This window comes from Triticum dicoccoides, chromosome 3B (genome assembly GCF_002162155.2).
Source record: "Triticum dicoccoides isolate Atlit2015 ecotype Zavitan chromosome 3B, WEW_v2.0, whole genome shotgun sequence".
Taxonomy (NCBI): domain Eukaryota; kingdom Viridiplantae; phylum Streptophyta; class Magnoliopsida; order Poales; family Poaceae; genus Triticum; species Triticum dicoccoides.
Genome location: NC_041385.1, coordinates 67,382,208 through 67,400,309, shown reverse-complemented (window position 1 = coordinate 67,400,309; position 18,102 = coordinate 67,382,208). Strand labels below are relative to the sequence as shown.

Below are 18,102 nucleotides of genomic sequence, written 5' to 3'. Positions count from 1 at the left end.
GACTGCTAACTTTCGGATCGCATATATATATATATATATATATATATATATATATATATATATATATATATATATATATATATATATATAAACGGCCGCACAAGGGAAATAACCATATCTCAGGCAAATAGTATAAATCTAGCCTCATAATCAAAATAAACATCGTTTTTACAATGATTCCGTTCATTCGAACATGACATTTTTCGAGCACTGCGACTCTATTAGACGGGCACCTTCTGTGACCTGCGCCAAGTAGTGCTCGGACGGATATTGGCGCCCCACCGGATCCTGGGTCGCTATCATGGCGGCATCCATATCCGTCCAATAGGCTTTAACGCGGGCGAGAGCCATCTGTGCACCCTCTATACACGCCGATCTCCTCATGGCATCGATCCGAGGCACGGCCCCAAGGCACTGTTGCATCAAACCAAAGTAACTGTCCGGCTTAGGCCCCTTCGGCCAAAGATGGTCTATTATAGACCGCATTGCAAGCCCGGACAGCCTGTGAAGCTCCGCTACAGCAGCCATCTTGCACTCAACGACAGCGGGCGAGTGGGAGCATTAAACTGCGACCAGAAAAGCTTCTCCACTTCCTTCTCACCCTGATCTTTGAAGAACTCCACAGCATCAGCTGTACTCTTCGCCAGGTTCGTGTATGCGTCCGCCGAACTCCAGCGTCCATCCAGGGAAGCGTACGTCGGATCGCAGAACTTCGTCCGCAGCAAATAGGAGCCCCCAGCCGCGATTTTACCGGCCTGTTGAAGCTCCTCCCGCGCACCCCTGAGCTCGGTCCGTATTTCCTTGGTGGCATTAAATGCCTTGCTCAGGTCAGCCGATTTATCCTCATGCTCCTTTTTCAGGAACTCATACCGGTCAACGGCATTTTTTAACTCGATAGCCCTTTCGGCTATCTTTTCCTCACTTCGGCGATGAGCAGCCTGTTCGGCTCTCAATTCCTCGGCCGCCTTTAGGGCAGCTGCATTGCTCACTAGAGCTTGTTCCTTGGCTAGAGCAAGTTCCGCCCTCAGGGCCTCTACGGCAGCAGCACCATCTGCAGTTCGAACATATTACATTAAATATGTGCCAGCTTAATATTTTCCTATGCAATGGAAAGATAGGACACATACCTTGTGATTTGTCCAGCCGCTCCTTCATCAGAGTGATATCGGCATCAATCGACCCAATTTGCCTTGTCAGTTCGGCAACTTCAACGGACGGGCCGGCGGCCGGACCCACAGGTAACTGCGCATATTTACAACATAAATCATCGGTTTATGATCCTCCATTTGCCCCCTAGGGCAGACAACCAGAGTCTCAGGGGCTACTATCTATATGGAGCACACCTACCGTGTGCCTCACAGCCAAAGAAATAGTGCATTCTTCATTACGTACCTCAAAGCCTCTGAGCAGGCTTGTGAATGCTCCATTCAAACCGCTTGTAGCGGATGAAATCTTCTTGAGCACTACACTCATTAATGAGCGATGCTCCTCCGAGAGCGCAGCTCGCTCCAGTAAGCCCGTTAGTACGTCCGGACTCAGGGCGGCTGACGTATTGGCCTCCGGCCTCGGCAGATTCGGACTCCTCCGTGACGACACCTTGGTGTCGCCCGCTTCAAGAATTAGAGAGGCGGGTGGGGTCTCGCTCTCCATCATCTCCGGAGGAAGGTCCCCCGAAGACGATCCCTGTTGAGAAGAGCTGCCAGCCGGACTGCAAAAAATTGAATCCTGGTTATTGATCCAGGAGAAATACAGTACCTTCAAGTTAATGATTGACTTACGGCTCGGTGGAGGGTTGGCCCGTTGGTGGGCATAACGCGGTGAGGACGCCCGTCGCGGCAGAGCCCCTTGGTGACACCTTCTTCCCTGGTTTAGGCGTCTCCGTCTCCAAGTCTTCGGAGGCGGCCCTCTTCTTCCCGCACGGGGAGGAGGCTTTAGCCTCCCCTCCCCGACTATCCTCCTTGGGGGAGGTAACAATTCCCCCGGTTCGGATGCGTAGCGTGTGGGGTTCGGATTCTTCGTCCCTCCCCTTGTCTTTCCCTGAGGGCATTCTGCTGAGTACCCGATCGAGCATCTTGGCCATGGTAGGTGCGGGCAAGCCTTCGGGAAGCGGTGCCAGACACCTGATTCTCTCCGCCTTGCTGAGCCCTTCCTGGACGCGGATGATTGTTAGAGCAAACAGTCATGATAAATACAAAACAGGGTGTCCGATATCAAGGCTACTTACTTGGGTATCTAGGTGATTACAGCTTAGGCCCGCATCCTCGGTGCTGTCCGGACACATTACTTTCCGTCCAAAGAATAATTTGCACATCTCTTCGAGCTTCAAGCCGAAGAAGTGCTTGACAGTCCACAGACCCTCCGGATTGAACTCCCACATCCGGAGAGGCCGGCGTTGGCACGACAACGTTCGCCGGATTAACATCACTTGCATTATGCTGACAAGATTAATGTCCCTCGCAAGAAGCTCCCGGATGCGATTCTGCAGTATTGGTATATCACCGGCGGGCCCCCAATTCCGTCCTACGTCTGTCCAAGACGCCAACTATGACAGAGGGCCCGAGCAAAACTCGGGGGCAGCCACCCACTTTGTGCCTCTGGGAGCCGTGACATAAAACCACCTCCGCTGCCATACATCAGATACTTCTGGGAAAGAACCCTCTGGCCATGGGGCGACGACGCTTCTGCTTATTACAGCACCTCCGCACTCCACATGTCGCCCCTCGATCATCTTCGGCTTCACATTGAACGTATTGAGCCATAAGCTGAAGTGTGGCATGACGTGAAGAAAAGCCTCGCACACGATAATAAACGACGAGATATGGAGGATAGCGCCTGGAGCCAGGTCATAAAAATCCAACCCGTAATAGAACATGAGCCCCCTCACGAAGGGATCGAGGGTGAAACCCAAACCGCAGAGGAAGTGTGGGACGAAAACGACACACTCATTGGGCTCCGGCGTAGGGATGACCTGCCCTGGAGCAGGAAGCCTGTGCTGGATATCGGCGGTCAGGTATTCGACCTCCCTAAGCTTTGCAATGTCCTTCTCTTCAATCGAGGAGGCCACCCATCGGCCTTGAGGGTCAGATCCGGATATATTGGAGGATTCCGGAGGGTTGGAGCTTAGGTCTTGGGTGTTAGAACTCGAGGTGCGAGAAGGTGCGACGAAGGTGAAAAAAAGGCATAGGTCTCGACCCCTTTATAAAGAAGGTGAATATCGAGAGTCCCCGGTGTGACCGTTTGAGGCTTATCTAAAAACACACGGGGCTATACCAACGGCCGTCGAGGGGTCACGCACGCTCACATTGATGGAAAATCCCGTAATAAGAAGAACACGATCTCTGCCTTGACGGGACGTGCCAATAAAACCGCCTCGTAACACGAGTCGTTGTGGGGTAAGAAACGTCGGTTCGCGTTGGACCAAACCACGTTGCAATGGCACGACGCACGAAGATTGCCAGCAAATCAGATCTATACCATGTGAAGATCATCTTGCAGATCCGGACACAGTCTACGCGTTCGATAACCACTTTGGAGTATTCCGAGAAGGAACCCGCCTTGCAATGCCGAAGACAATACTGCGCGCCGGACTCATCGTCATTGAAGCCTGGTTCAGGGGCTACTGAGGGAGTCCTGGATTAGGGGTATCCGGACAGCCGGACTGTGTACAACGTCCGGACTATTGAAGCGTGAAGATACAAGACTCAAGACTTCGGCCCGTGTCCGGATGGGACTCTCCTTTGCGTGGAAGGCAAGCTTCGCGATCCGGATATTATATTTCCTTTCTTGTAACCGACTTCATGTAAACCCTAGCCCTCTCCGGTGTCTATATAAACCGGAGAGGTTGGTCCTTAGAAGGCCGATCGCAATTACAATCATATCATCATAGGCTAGCTCTTAGGGTTTAGCCTCTACGATCTCGTGGTAGATCTACTCTTGTACTACCCATATCATCAATATTAATCAAGCAGGAAGTAGGGTTTTACCTCCATCGAGAGGGCCCGAACCTGGGTAAATATCTGTGTCCCTTGCTTCCTGTCACCATCAGCCTTGACGCACAGATTGGGACCCCCTACCCGAGATCCGCCGGTTTTGACACCGACAATGGGACCTCCTATTTACTGCGTAACGCGATGCGAAGTGTTGAAACACACACTCACGCCCCCTGCCCCTTTTGGGAGGCCCATGTGCGGGGTGGGGAGCCATTTTTGTTTTCTCTTTCCTTTTTTTTGCTTCATTAAATCCATTTTGGGATTTCCAAAAAATGTTCATGATTTAAAAAAATATGTTCATTATTTTCTGCTAGAAAATCCTATAACTCAAGAAGTGTTCATGAATCTGAAAAATATGTTAATGGATGTCATGAAATGTTTGCAGATTCAAAAAATGTTGGAAAATATCTAAAAATGAATATTTTTCGAATTTGGATAGTTTTTAAAAAAGAATGAAAAATTCTAAAAATATGATGAACATTTTTTAATTGTTTTTGTTTTTGTTTTTGTATTTGATGACTTTTTTTGAATTTTATGAAACTTGAATTCAGTGAACAACTTTCGAATTTGATGAACATTTTCTGAAATTGATGAACAAAAAATGTTCACAATTTGAAAAATGAGCTAATATGAAAAACTATCTAGAAAAATGGGAAAATAAAAAACAAGGAAAAATAGAAATAAAACGAAAACTAGAAAACAAACATGAAAGAAGAAAAGAAGAAAAAACAGAAAGGAAAAAAATATCAGAAGAGGATGATGATTGGCATGACGGGACCAGACGGGTCGAACTGATCGGTGAATACGGGATGAATTGAGCCGAGTTTGTTGGAAAGTTCAAAGTTGGTACAGCACTGCATCAGATTCCACATGCAGTATCCCGGGGCAGTCCCAGACTCCTCACTCTTCTCCGTCCCGCTCGCTTTCCTGGGTCAGGCAGTCAGTTATACTATAGCTAGCGCGTACGGCCGATGGAGCAGAGTCCTGTGCGCACCGGCAACAGAGCAACAGCGGTGTTCATAATCCGAGATCCATCCATGCATGACATCCACCGCCAGCGCCGAGCAAAACAACGGCGCGGTGACAGCCACTGTTCCTCTCTGACTGAAAATAGGTTCGCCGCCTGATCGCTAGTGATGAATGAGATGATTAGTGCACAGTGCCGCATTCTGTCTCTCCTGCCCCGAAGCTAATGCGGCAGCGGCAGCGGCGGCAGGAAATTAAAAAGGCCGAGTGAGCGATTTGAATTCCGTTCACGAAGCCTGCCGAACAGTTCGGAACCTGACCCGGACCCGTCAGTCAGTCCTTGGGACGATTGGGATGTTGATGATCTTTGCTGCGGTGAAGTGAGCTGTCCGAGTGGGGCTCTGATCTTTGCTGCAGTGATGTTTTAGTCAGGGAAAAGAGATCGGGTGAGTCAGTGAAAAGACAGTGGGAGTGCACCCAGGTGTTTTTTTTATCTCACTAACCGCAATCTGCAATACTACCACCGAAAGAAAAGCCGATGAAAGAGAACTACATAAGTTGATCATGCATGGTACTCTTTATACCCTTGCCTGCTTTTTCACCTGTGCTAATAATGCAATTAACTTCTGATTACTCCAGAGCTAATGGCGGGTTTCAGACGCTGCTGCTATTCTTTTTGACATGTTCAGGTTAACAATCAGAGCTACGCTAGTGCGTGCATGCATGCATGCATGCATCAAGCCAAGCCCAGCCCGTCCGCCACACCAACAGGCAACGGCAACGTTGCAGGAATGGCAGTCGATCACAAGCTTTGGACAAACGTTCACTCGCCTGGTGATCGATCGGATGGAGTGAGAAAACGAGCAGAAAGAGAGCGGAGGAAAGGAAGGGTAGATCGTTGACATGCAAGGCGAGATCGAGGGATAGGAAATGCAAAGCAACGGGTGGGTGGCGGCCGGCAATGTGCGTCGATCAGATCAGACCAGATCTCATCTCGGTGCCTTTGTGGAGCGGGCGGAGCCGGCGCAGCGCAGGGGAGGGACCATGCGCTGCAACGCAAAAGGATACAGGCGCATACGGAGGCCATGCATGTGGACATGTGGTTCGTGGAGGGGCCATTCCATTCCAGCAACAGCAAGCAATCATCGCTAGGGGACCTCACCTCCAACTCCACGATGATCCACAACTTGTCCTCGCGCGATCGAATCTGGATCATCTCCTTCTCATTTCTCACCTTTAATTCCACACACGCATGTAGGTTAGTCAGTCAGTTAGTTACCACCAATGCTAACTATAGTAGTACTTCCTCCGTCCCAAAATACTTGTCGGAGAAACGAATAAAATTGGATGTATCTATAACTAAAATACATCTAAATTCATCCATTTCTCCGACAAGTATTTCCGGACGGAGGGAGTAGTACAGTACTACTAGCTTGCATATGGAGATGGAGATGGGGTAACTCGAAAAACGTTTTACTACTAGCAACGAAACAATGATACTCGGCATAGAGATGGAGTATTGTACATGCAATTACGCATCAAGCGCTTTCAGAACCTTCTATCCCTCTGCTCTTGCAACCCATGTTGCTCTGCTCTTGGATCCCATGAGTGAACCTTTTCCTTTTCCAAGAAGAGGAAATTCAGTACGTGTAATTAACAAGAGGGTGGCCTACCGGAATAAGGCATCTACTGATGAGGGGCCGGTGTAAGCAACTACCACACGTACGGTACAGTGTGCCGGCAACCCAAAACACCATCGGCTTGCCAGAGACTTTATTGCATTGTAATATGACTCACATGTACTACATATCTATGTTTACTTAATCTTCCCTGTCATGACTGCGGTGGCGAGCACACTCATCCCTCCAAGCTTTGTCAGCAAGCCCGGGATCCACCTCTCTTCTGCCTGCCACCTAGGCGGCCGGTGGTGGGGAGGGGATCCCGGTGCCTCGGTTCAGCTAGTGGTTTAGGTTAGAGTTTTTATTCCCGTAGGTGCGGCATTCGGTAGGATGGCAGCGCCTCATCTTCAAGTTGTTCTTCTGGCCTTCGGTCTAATAGTCCTCGAGTCCGAATGGGTTGACAGAGCTCGGATGTAGATTTCTATCGTCTCTTTGGGGGCGGCGAGGTTAGTGTTTCTTGCCCTGCGTGTGGAACGGCGGGATTTAATGTCAGACGCTTCTGATCGATTCAAGACGCCACTATCACGACAAGGTTAGAGTTTCTCGTTGTACGTGTGCGATGCCATGGATGTGGCGATATTGATGCATCCACGGCTCGTTTCCGTGATGATACTAGTCATTCTGTGGTGCATGGTCCTTAATGTAAATTTGATTATGTTTGAAATGCTTTGTCCTTCATATATGAACCTTCTAATTATAGGTAAAAATAATTATTATGTTTTGCTGGGTCTTTTTCGTAAAAAATATATTATTTTTAATCCTGATGGCTACTATCTTGGTCTTGGTTTGAAATAGAAAAACAAATAACATTTCTGGCTCTTCTTTTCTACGAGTCTAGACTTTTGCCCAGGCCAGCTCCGAGCGTACTTGGCATGATCATTCGCTGGTCATGACTCATGCAAGCTTAACATTACAGCCGATCGAGATGGTCGTTTTTAGTGCGGTAATACGGACGCAGACTGGATCTTATTAATTAAAGACTAATGTGGTAGTACTTTATAGAGGTGAGTATCGTGAACTGTTTGGGATGACCGCTGACCGGAGCGGGCGGACGAACGGTTTGGCAAGTTAATTACTCCCTCCGTTCCTAAATACTTGTTTTTCTAGGCATTTTAAATGGACTCAACATGCGAATGTATGTAGACATATTTTAATGTGTAGATTCACTCAATTTGCACCGTATGTAGTCACTCTTGTTGAAATCTCTAGAAAGACAAGTATTTATGAACGGAGGGAGTAGTTTACGAAGTGAGCCAGGCATCATAAATCTTCGATGATGATCCGTACGTACGCGCATTCATGGCGTGATAAGGTATGGTGGGGGAGTCATGGCCAGGAATGCATGGCACCGACCGGGGCCATGCATGCATGATGCATGGGGCCAGGATGGGTGACACATGCATGCATGATCTGGATTCCGTCTACATCCACCCACATGGACGAGGACGATGAAGAAAATACAGTTCAAGTTTACGCCACTTACCTGTTAAGGGTTTGAAATAGCGCCTCTTGGGTCTGAACCGATGATATTTTCGGCGTGGGGAGGGGGAGGGGGCACCCTCCCAGCAGCCGAGCTCAAACTCTAATTGGGCACATATTCAACAAAAACTATTTTTTATTATCACATTGTTCATCACAGAAATCAATACTCCATCCGCCCGAAAATACTTGTCCTCAAAATAGTTGTATCTAGACTTATTTTAGTTATAGCTACATTCATTTTATCCATTTGAGGATAAGTATTTCCGGACGGAGGGAGTACAAATCAAATAGTTCAACGAAGCAAGTCATAATTCAAACACAAATTAAAACACATCGAACTAACTGTTGCCCTTGAGCCTCCATATGTGCTCCACCAGATCGTGTTGTAGTTCTTGATGCACCTATGGGTCTTGGATCTCCTGAAGCATATTGAGAAAGGCAGCCCATTATGCCGGTACCTGGTGATCAACAGTTGTAACAGGACCCTGTCTGAAATATGGTTTAGTGCCAAACACTGGCTCTTCCTACTCGTTCTGAATGATCATGTTGTGCAAGATGACACAACAATTCATCACCTCCCACATCTGAGATTTCGACCAGGTCAGAGCGGGGTACCGGACAACAGCAAATCGAGATTGGAGTACACCAAATGACCGCTCGACATCCTTCCCGCAAGCCTCCTGACACTTAGCAAAGTAGGAGTTCTTGCCTCCTAGCATGGGGTTCGTGATAGTCTTCACAATTGTGGACCATCTTAGATAGATGCCATCTGCTAGGTAGTATCCCTTGATGTAGTGGCGCCCACTGACCTCGAAGTTCACCGGAGGAGCATGACCTTCAACAAGCTTGGTCAAGACATTGGAGCACTGCAGTACATTGATGTCATTGTGAGTTCCTGGCATACCAAAGGAGTGCCAAATCTAGAGGTCCTGTGTAGCCACTGCCTCAAGTACCACATTGCAAGTTCTTTTGGCGCCTTTGTACATGCTGTGCCAAGCAAATGGACAGTTTTTCCAGGCTCAATGCATGCAGTCGATGCTTCCAAGCATCCCAGAAAATCCTCTTGCTGCATTATGTGCTACGATCCGAGCAGTGTCTTCAACATTGGGTGATCGCAAGTATTGTGGTCCAAACACTTCCACCACTACCCTACAGAGCTTGTAGAAACACTCAATGGTTGTGGACTCGGCCATGCGTCCATAGTCTTCCTGTATATCACCGGGAGCTCCGTATGCAAGCATCCTCATAGCTGTCGTGCACTTCTGGAGTTCGAAGAGTGCCTCAATGGCGCACATCTCCACCCGACGCTCCAAGGTCAACAACTTGTAGTACATCGCTTGGTGCGAACCATGGCGGCAGGCAGATGACGAGCTCAAATTGGAAGTGCAAGACAGAAGAAGGGATCAACATCGATATAGATGGGAGGAAGAGGGTGGTGGGGACGGGGTTAAGGGAATGGCCTTTCTAGTGGCGGCGCAACGGCTGTGGGCAGGTGGGTGGCGCCGGGATCGGCATGGCGGCGAAAGGGGAAGTGACGTCCTGCCGCGCGCGGGTTGAATCTGGGCGGGAAAAAGGCGTTTCTCGCTTGACAGTGGTGACCCACGCGCCACTTTTCCTTCCACCGGAGCCCCCAAGTGCCCCCCAGTGCGCTGGGTTCGGCCTGGGATCGCCGGGCCAAAAAAACTGGGCCGAACTAGTGGAATTCGGCGTCCTGGAGACACGACTGGGTTTTTTTTTGCGCTGACAAAAAAAGAGGGGTCTTGTGCGGCTGTTGAGGTCCTCCTCCCACACCTCCTTTTGCTCTGGCGCCTCCGCCACCTCCTGCCCCTCCAGCTCCTCCTCCTCCAGAGAGTGCCTCAATGGCGCACATCTCCACCCGACGCTCCAAGGTCAACAACTTGTAGTACATCGCTTGGTGCGAACCATGGCGGCAGGCAGATGACGAGCTCAAATTGGAAGTGCAAGACAGAAGAAGGGATCAATGACGATATAGATGGGAGGAAGAGGATGGTGGGGAGGGGGTTAGGGTTGCCTCACCACCAGCTTAAATGGTCCCTTGTGCGGCACATCGGAGCGGCGTCATGAATGCATCCTCACCATTTCACATATGGGCTGAGTTTGGGGGATACCAGACAACCCAGATGTGTAGAGTCGATTTGAGGGGTTAGAACGGGTGACAAATTCGTGATCAAGCTACTGGGTTGTCTGCCCGAATGTATATAGAAGGTTTGAGAGGTCCGGTCGTAGATGCTCAATTTTTATTTTTTTGACAGCATCCGGTTATAGATGGCCGGCCTGAAATGTTAAGCAACTGGCTGGTTCGCACGCTATGAAGGGGGAAAGGGCACGTCCCGTCTTCTCTTGCGTTATGCGCTGCCAGTCCGGGTCGAAGAAAGAGAAGGCTTGTCTCTCCCTCCATCTGGCCGTTCTTTTCGAAAAGGGGGTTTACCCCAGCCTCTGCATCAGAAAGATGCATACGACTCATCTTATTAATAAAAATATCCAGCAACAAGTCTCCAAGTCTCGAAGTAAGAAGTAAACAAATGCTCACAGGAGCCAAACAAAGAAGACAAAGCCACAACCGGCTGGCAAATAAAAATAGGAGCACTACATGCATATCCTATTACATGACCGCCATCCAAACCGGTTGAAAATATCCCGAGCTACCATCTCCCATCGGGTAGACGCAGTAACCAAACGCTCCCTGGCCTCCGTCGGAGTGAGTAGCGACCACATACGGATCAACGCAGTGGCCCTGAAGATAACCTGCAAAAAGTGAATGTTCGTTGTTCTGTTAAAAACCAAATCATTTTTGCAGTTCCAGACTGCTCATAATAAAGCACACACGCCTACACGAATGTGCCTCGCTATATCTGAATCAATCCCATCGAGCCACGTTCCAAATAACATGTTGATAAAAGTGGGCGGATTAATATTAAAAGCAATATGAATCGACCGCCGCAGAATCTTGGCCAGCGGACAATCAAGAAAGAGGTGTGATAGTTTCGTTATGGTCGCAAAAACTACATCTTGCAGAACCCACCCAGTTGCGTTTTGCCAGATTATCCTTAGTCAAAATAACTTGTTTATGCACAAACCACATAAACACTTTGATTCTCAAAGGTACCTTCACTTTCCAAACGTGCTTTGAGGAAGGAATCACGCTAGAGTTAATAACATCCAGATACATGGATTTGACCGAGAACACGCCGTTCTTAGTTAGTTTCCAATACAACTGATCTGGCTGTTGAGACAACTGGACATCCATCAATCGTCTTACAAGATGAAGCCAGGCCTCCCAACGATTTCCCACTAGCGTCCTCCGAAAACTAATATTGAGGGGAGTGGATTGTAGAACGGTTGCAACGTAGGCTTCTCTACGTTGAACAACGTTATACAAAGTAGGATATTGAAGCATAAGGGGAGTCTCCCCAAGCCATGTATCCTCCCAGAACCTCGTAGTAGCTCCATTTCCGACTAAGAACCTTGTCCTGTTGAAAAAGAGTGGTTTGACTCTCATCAAGCCTTTCCAAAATGATGAGTTAGTCGGCCTCACTGTCACCTGGGATAAGGTTTTAGAGTGAAGATACTTATTTCGCAAAATCTGAGCCCAAGTAGCCTCCGTCTCGGACGAAAGTTTGAACAGCCACTTGCTAAGGATACATTTGTTTTTGACTTCCAGATTTTCAATACCTAGACCCCCTTGGTCCTTCGGCCTACAGATTATATCCCATTTAGCAAGCCTATACTTTCGTTTAAGCTCATCACTCTGCCAAAAGAATCGTGATCGATAGAAATCTAGCCTCTTCCTGACTCCCACCGGGACCTCAAAAAAGGATAGGAGAAACATAGGCATACTTGTGAGGACCGAATTAATCAAAATTAATCGCCCTCCATATGACATGAGCTTCCCTTTCCAACAGCTCAGTTTCTTCTCAAAACGATCCTCAATGCATTTCCACTCTTTGTTAGTCACCTTACGATGATGAATGGGTATACCTAAATACGTGAACGGTAACGTTCCCAATTCACATCCGAACAATTGTTTATAAGCCTCCTGGTCATCATTAGCTCTTCCAAAACAGAACAATTCGCTCTTGTGGAAGTTAATTTTTAACCCGGTCAATTGTTCAAATAAGCATAACACGAGCTTCATGTTTCTCGCTTTCGCCAAGTCGTGCTCCATGAAGATGATAGTATCATCAGCATACTGAAGGATGGAGATACCTCCATCAACTAAATGCGGAACAAGGCCGCCTACCTGCCCCGCATCCTTAGCCCGTCCTATTAAAATGATCAGCATATCTACCACTATGTTGAATAGGATCGGTGACATTGGATCTCCTTGCCTTAACCCTTTGTGTGTCTGGAAGTAGTGACCTATGTCATCATTCACTTTAATCCCTACACTCCCTTTTTGCGTAAAGGATTCAATCTGGTTTCTCCAGGACTGATCAAATCCTTTCATACGCAAAGCCTGTTGAAGGAAAGGCCATCTAACTTTATCGTATGCCTTTTCAAAATCCACTTTAAAAACAACGCCATCTAGTTTTTTTGAGTGAATCTCATGGAGCGTTTCATGCAAGACGACAACCCCTTCAAGGATATTTCTATCTGGCATGAAAGCAGTCTGGGACGGTTGCACCACAGGATGCGCAATCTATGTAAGTCTGTTCGTCCCAACCTTGGTGAAGATTTTGAAACTAACATTAAGCAGACATATAGGCCTGAACTGCTGAATGCGAACGGCCTCTATCTTCTTAGGAAGTAGAGTTATCGTTCCAAAATTCAGCTTAAACAATTGAAGCTGTCCAGCAAAAAGCTCATGGAACATCGGAATCAGGTCCCCCTTAATAAAGTGCCAACATTTTTATAAAACTCCACCGGAAACCCATCCGGTCCTGGAGCCTTATTATTTTTCATTTGTGCGATGGCCTCAAACACCTCTTTCTCCGTAAAGGGAGCAGTCAAAATCTCATTCTCGTCAGTCTCAAGTTGAGGAACATCCTCAACCCTTGACTCATCTAAGGAAACAGAGTTCTCTTCCGGAGGTCCAAACAACTGCTTATAATAGTTGGTAATGTAAACTTTCAAAATTTCTTGACCAACTATCGTCCCTTCGTCTTGCTCTAATTGGAAAATCCTCTTCTTACGATGCTTTCCATTAGCAATCATATGAAAGAATTGAGTGGTATCCTCTCCTTGGACGATTTTGCGAACCTTAGCTCACAGCGCCCACTTCAATTCCTCCTCGCGGAGGAGATCTTTCAGCTGCAGCTCAGCCTCCATCTTAGTTTCCAGCTCGCTGGTATCTAAAATAGAAGTTTTAGCTTTTACTTCTAGGGTCTGAATAAGTAGAAGGAGTCATTCCTTCTCAGCTTTATAAATCCCATGTGTATGCTTAGCCCATCCACGAAGGAACCTTCGTAGATGACAAATCTTGCATTGCCATCTTTCAATAGGTGACCTTCCTCCTGAGTCTTTAGCCCACTCTCTAGCTAACAGCTCGAGGAACCCTTCTCTTTCAAACCATGCAAGTTCAAACGAGAAAATATTCTTGTTACCCGCATGGGTTTGAGCCCCCGAGTCAACTAGTAACGGCGTGTGATCCGAGATACCTCGTGTCAGCGCTTGCACGGTTACCAGGGGAAACTTCTGTTCCCATTCGACGCTAGCTAAGACACGGTCTAGCTTCTCAAAAGTCGGGATTGGTAACGAGCTAGCCCAAGTGAATTTCCTACCCGAGAGCTCTATCTCTATGAGATCCAAGCTCTCAATGATGGTATTGAACATAAACGACCATCTGCCGTCAAAATTCTCATTATTCTTTTCCTCCCTTCTTCGAATAATGTTGAAATCACCCGCCACTAAGATAGGGAGCTGCTCGTTACCACACACACGGACCAGATCGGCCAAGAAGTCTGGTTTGAGTTCTGGTTGCGCGGCGCCGTAAACCGCCACCAAAGCCCAATCAAACCCATCGGCCTTAGTTCTGACCCGAAACTTTACCGCAAACTCTCCCAGAACTACACTCCGAACTTCCAAAGAATCACACTTAACCCCAAGTAAAACCCCACCGGATCTTCCTCGCAGAGGGAGGCAATGCCAGTCGAAATCTACCCCCTCCCCCCGATAAAGTGCTAAGAAATTGGGAAGTGAAGTTGTCTCTTCGAGTCTCTGACAAAGCAATAAAATCCAAATGATGTTCAAGAGAAGCATCCGCTAGAAACCTTCTTTTAGCCAAGTCTTTAAGACCTCTGCTATTCCAGAAAATGCCTCTCATATTTCATCATGAATTTTTTTAGAGGTACGGATCCTAGCACTTCTACGCACAGCCGACACAGGATAAACCTTCCGTTTCCAAGTTCGTTTAGGCTTAATGCGATCTTTAGTTCGGTCACCACACTCGGGCTCAGCCGCAATCACCAACGACTCATCTACATGGTTAGAGGTCTCAGGAAAAGCAAAACCCTCCTCCTCCTCCGTTCCCGGTAACGCAAGGTCAAGATCGGCACACAAACCATCAAGAACCCTGACCCCAAGCGCATCAATGTCCGACTCATTCATAGGTTTAACGGCAGCTATGTTACGAATAATTTCCAACGCCCTCTCTGCTTCTAAATCAAGAATGTCATTAACTGACCTAGAGATCTCCATATCATTACTACCAAGCGAAACTCCTAGTTGATTTGCATCATGAACAATCTCATCATTGGTAAAATGCAAAATTGAATTTGATTTATTAACAGACATACCGGTGGAGATCTCGACGTCACGCAGCTTGGCCGCCCTCATAGCACACCTCAGCTGCATGTCATCAACGTCCGGCTGCTCCTGTAGCCTCCCGCTGATCCGCCTCCCCTCAGAGATAGGATCCGTAATCCCACCAAAGGCGATGACCTCCTCGCGTGAAGCTCTGCTAGGGGAAGGGCCTCCTGCCCGTCCCCCAACAGCGGTGACCCGTGCTGGGACCTCCGGCGCAGCACCAAAAGACGACGACATCTCTCGCGGCCTGTCCACGGGAGTCCCGCCGATAGTCGGAGCGGCCGACGGACCCGAGACCGGCGAGGCCAGCCTAGGGGAGCGATCCGGGGAGTGGGGCGTCATAACGGCCACGCCACCCGACCCGCCCTCCGTGGCAGGAAGCGGCCTGGCAGGAAGGGGTGTGGTGGCCTCCTGCACGCACACCCCTCCGCACACAGCCGACCTCATGGGAGGGAGCGAAACCCCCGAGCTCGCCCTCGGCACCGACGATGATGGCGACACGGATCGCCGGGCCACCTGCCCGCCACCTCCAGCCGAGACTACCGTCGCAGCCACCTCCTCCATAACCGGAGAAGGAGTAGGAGAAGAGGGAGGGGCCTCCTGCCCCTCGTCACCTCCCACCTCAATAGGCTTCGACACACACGGACTTACCACGGGGCTCACTGGATCAACTCGGTCACACCAAAGCCTAGGCGGAGCCGAGAAAGCCCCCAAGGAACCAAGCTGCAAAGTACTCGTCGGGACCGTGCCAGTTGACCTATCAGGAGTAGTGTCACCAGAATCAGACGGACCCAAAGGCCCCTTGGCCTTATCATCATTACTCTTAGCACTATCATCTTGGTTCCCCGAAGCACCTCCTCCCTCGGAGGTGTCCATAGGATTATCATCCTCAAACTCACGGAAAAGGTTAGGATCCTCATACTCAACATCCAACTGATACAGAACGCCTTCATGCGTCCAAGGCACCACGTCCGACAGGAACTCAATGTTAGCAACACTGACAAGTAAACGCGCCACCCCGTGAGCACGTGTGAACTGCATATCCACCTGCTCAGTCTTGCCAATCAAAGAACCCGGGGTCCACGTAACCAAAAAGCTGTCAGGGGAGCAGATGGCGCCCATGAGAAATGAACCCAAATCTGAGTTAACGGTGTGCCCTGCGACTCCTTCTTTTTCCACTCATCAAACTGCAGCACAAAACTAGTACCCGTGACCCTGCTCATACCGAACTTGTGGATTCTCAGTTGATCCTCCTGGCCGTGGCGTCAGAGCTTCAGTTCCGTGGACCGGAGGGCACCTCGACGCGACGCTTGTGGTGCCGACGACAGACATTGGCAGGACTGGACCTGGACGTACGCCCGCTCGCTTGCTTTCCCGTCGGCCTGTACCGTTGTGCATACCGTCGAGCAGCTGGAGCGGCCGACGGCGACGGGGTGACCAGCCCAGGCTTTCGAACAAAGCCTTGGTTTGGAGCAACAACGTAGCAAAGCAAATAAATAATGCTGAGGGAACCATGCTAGCTGTGATTCCGGAATCACAGGAGATAGATACAAGTGCAGGGTAAAGAATGGGACGAGACTTGCCTGCTCCCTTCCCATGCTCCCATCCGTGCTCCCGCGTGCGTGGCTTGATTTGATTGGAAGAAAATAAGGCCCGGCCCCACCCCTTGAAAATCAGGGGGGAGATGATTAGATTAGAAAAGAAAAGGAGAAAATGACAGCCGTAGGATGAAGTGGGAGCACGGATGGGAGCATGGGAAGGGAGCAGGCAAGCCGGATCCGAAAGAATGTGGCAACCATGCAGGAACAGAAAGTTTTCCGCTGGTGACACGGTTCATCAATCTGGTTCAATCGAATGGAGAAAAAAGTACTCCCTCCGTCTGAAAATACTTGTCGATGAAATTGATAAAAATGGATGTATCTAGAACTATAATAAGTCTAGATACATTCATCTCTGGGACAAGTATTTCCGGACGGAGGGAGTAGCATGAAAGCTTCCCGCGTTTCTGTCCATTGGATATTATGATCATCATTATGGGTCGCTGGAATATATGGATGCAGAGAAATCGACAGATCTTCAAGAATGAAACTCCTACGGTAAGAGCACGGAAATTCAAGCTGAAACATGACCTTTTACTGGTCAGGATCAGAACTAAATCAAAGAATGTGAACAGTCTGGATCAATGGATTGATTTCTTGGTCCTCTAGGTTTCCTCTCCCATGATTACCACCATGCATGTTAGAAAAAGACTGGTATCGGATAGCTCTTTGGGGCTGTTTTTATTTCCTTTCCTTTAGTTTGATGTAAATAACCTTATTAGATGTTGATGGAAAACAACTTCAAAAAATCCCGTCAACAGGAGATCCAGGTAATGAGGTGAAGGTAAAAAAGTTATGAAACGTTTAATAGCATGAACATTCTAATCATACCCGTCTTGTGATTTGACTGTTTATAGTGACTCAACTCAACGATTCTAACACTAAATCTCATGAAACTCTTGTACTCCCTCCGTTCCTAAATACTTGTCTTTCTAGAGATTTCAACAAGTGACTACATGCGGCGCAAAATGAGTGAATCTACACTTTAAAATATGTCTACATACATCCGTATGTTGAGTCCATTTGAAATGCCTAGAAAGACAAGTATTTCGGAACGGAGGGAGTATTTATTAATCCTCTCTGTTTTCATATGCATTTTCGATCCTGTTTTTATTTTCCCTATCACTACATTTCCATAATCCGGCGAATCAAAGATGCCCTCGACATACATGCAAAGGCCACCTATCTAGTCTTGTAACAAGGGAAAATCTTTTCATCGGATTTGTCAAGTTTTCCGCGGATATTGTCATTTCTACTTTAACCAAAGTTCACATTGTTAACATTACCACAGTGGAAAATATGTTGAAGTGTGCTAGTTATGTGAGGCTAGTGACTACCCACTTAATATAAACTTTGATAACAAGATAGTAAGTCCCAAGATCTTGGCCCAAGGAATAACAACTCTTGACCAAACAGAAACTCCAAAACAATCAATATCTGTAGCTACCTTAAGTACAGTTAAAAAGTGCTGGCACACTGAAAAACTGTACTAGCTCCCGAGAGGACCCTAGCAAGTGCAAACTGCATACTTTAGTTTCAGGTGTGATTGGGCCACATGAATAAAAACGTAACAATAAAGAACACACATGAATATGCGAGTGCAAAATCGATGATTACAGAATA

The 18,102-nt window shown here is 48.0% G+C and overlaps 1 pseudogene; it reads right to left on the bottom strand.

Moving 5' to 3' along the window:
• Window positions 1-10,768: 10,768 nt before the first annotated feature.
• Window positions 10,769-16,003, bottom strand: LOC119279304 (annotated as a pseudogene).
• Between the last annotated feature and the right edge of the window lie 2,099 nt (window positions 16,004-18,102).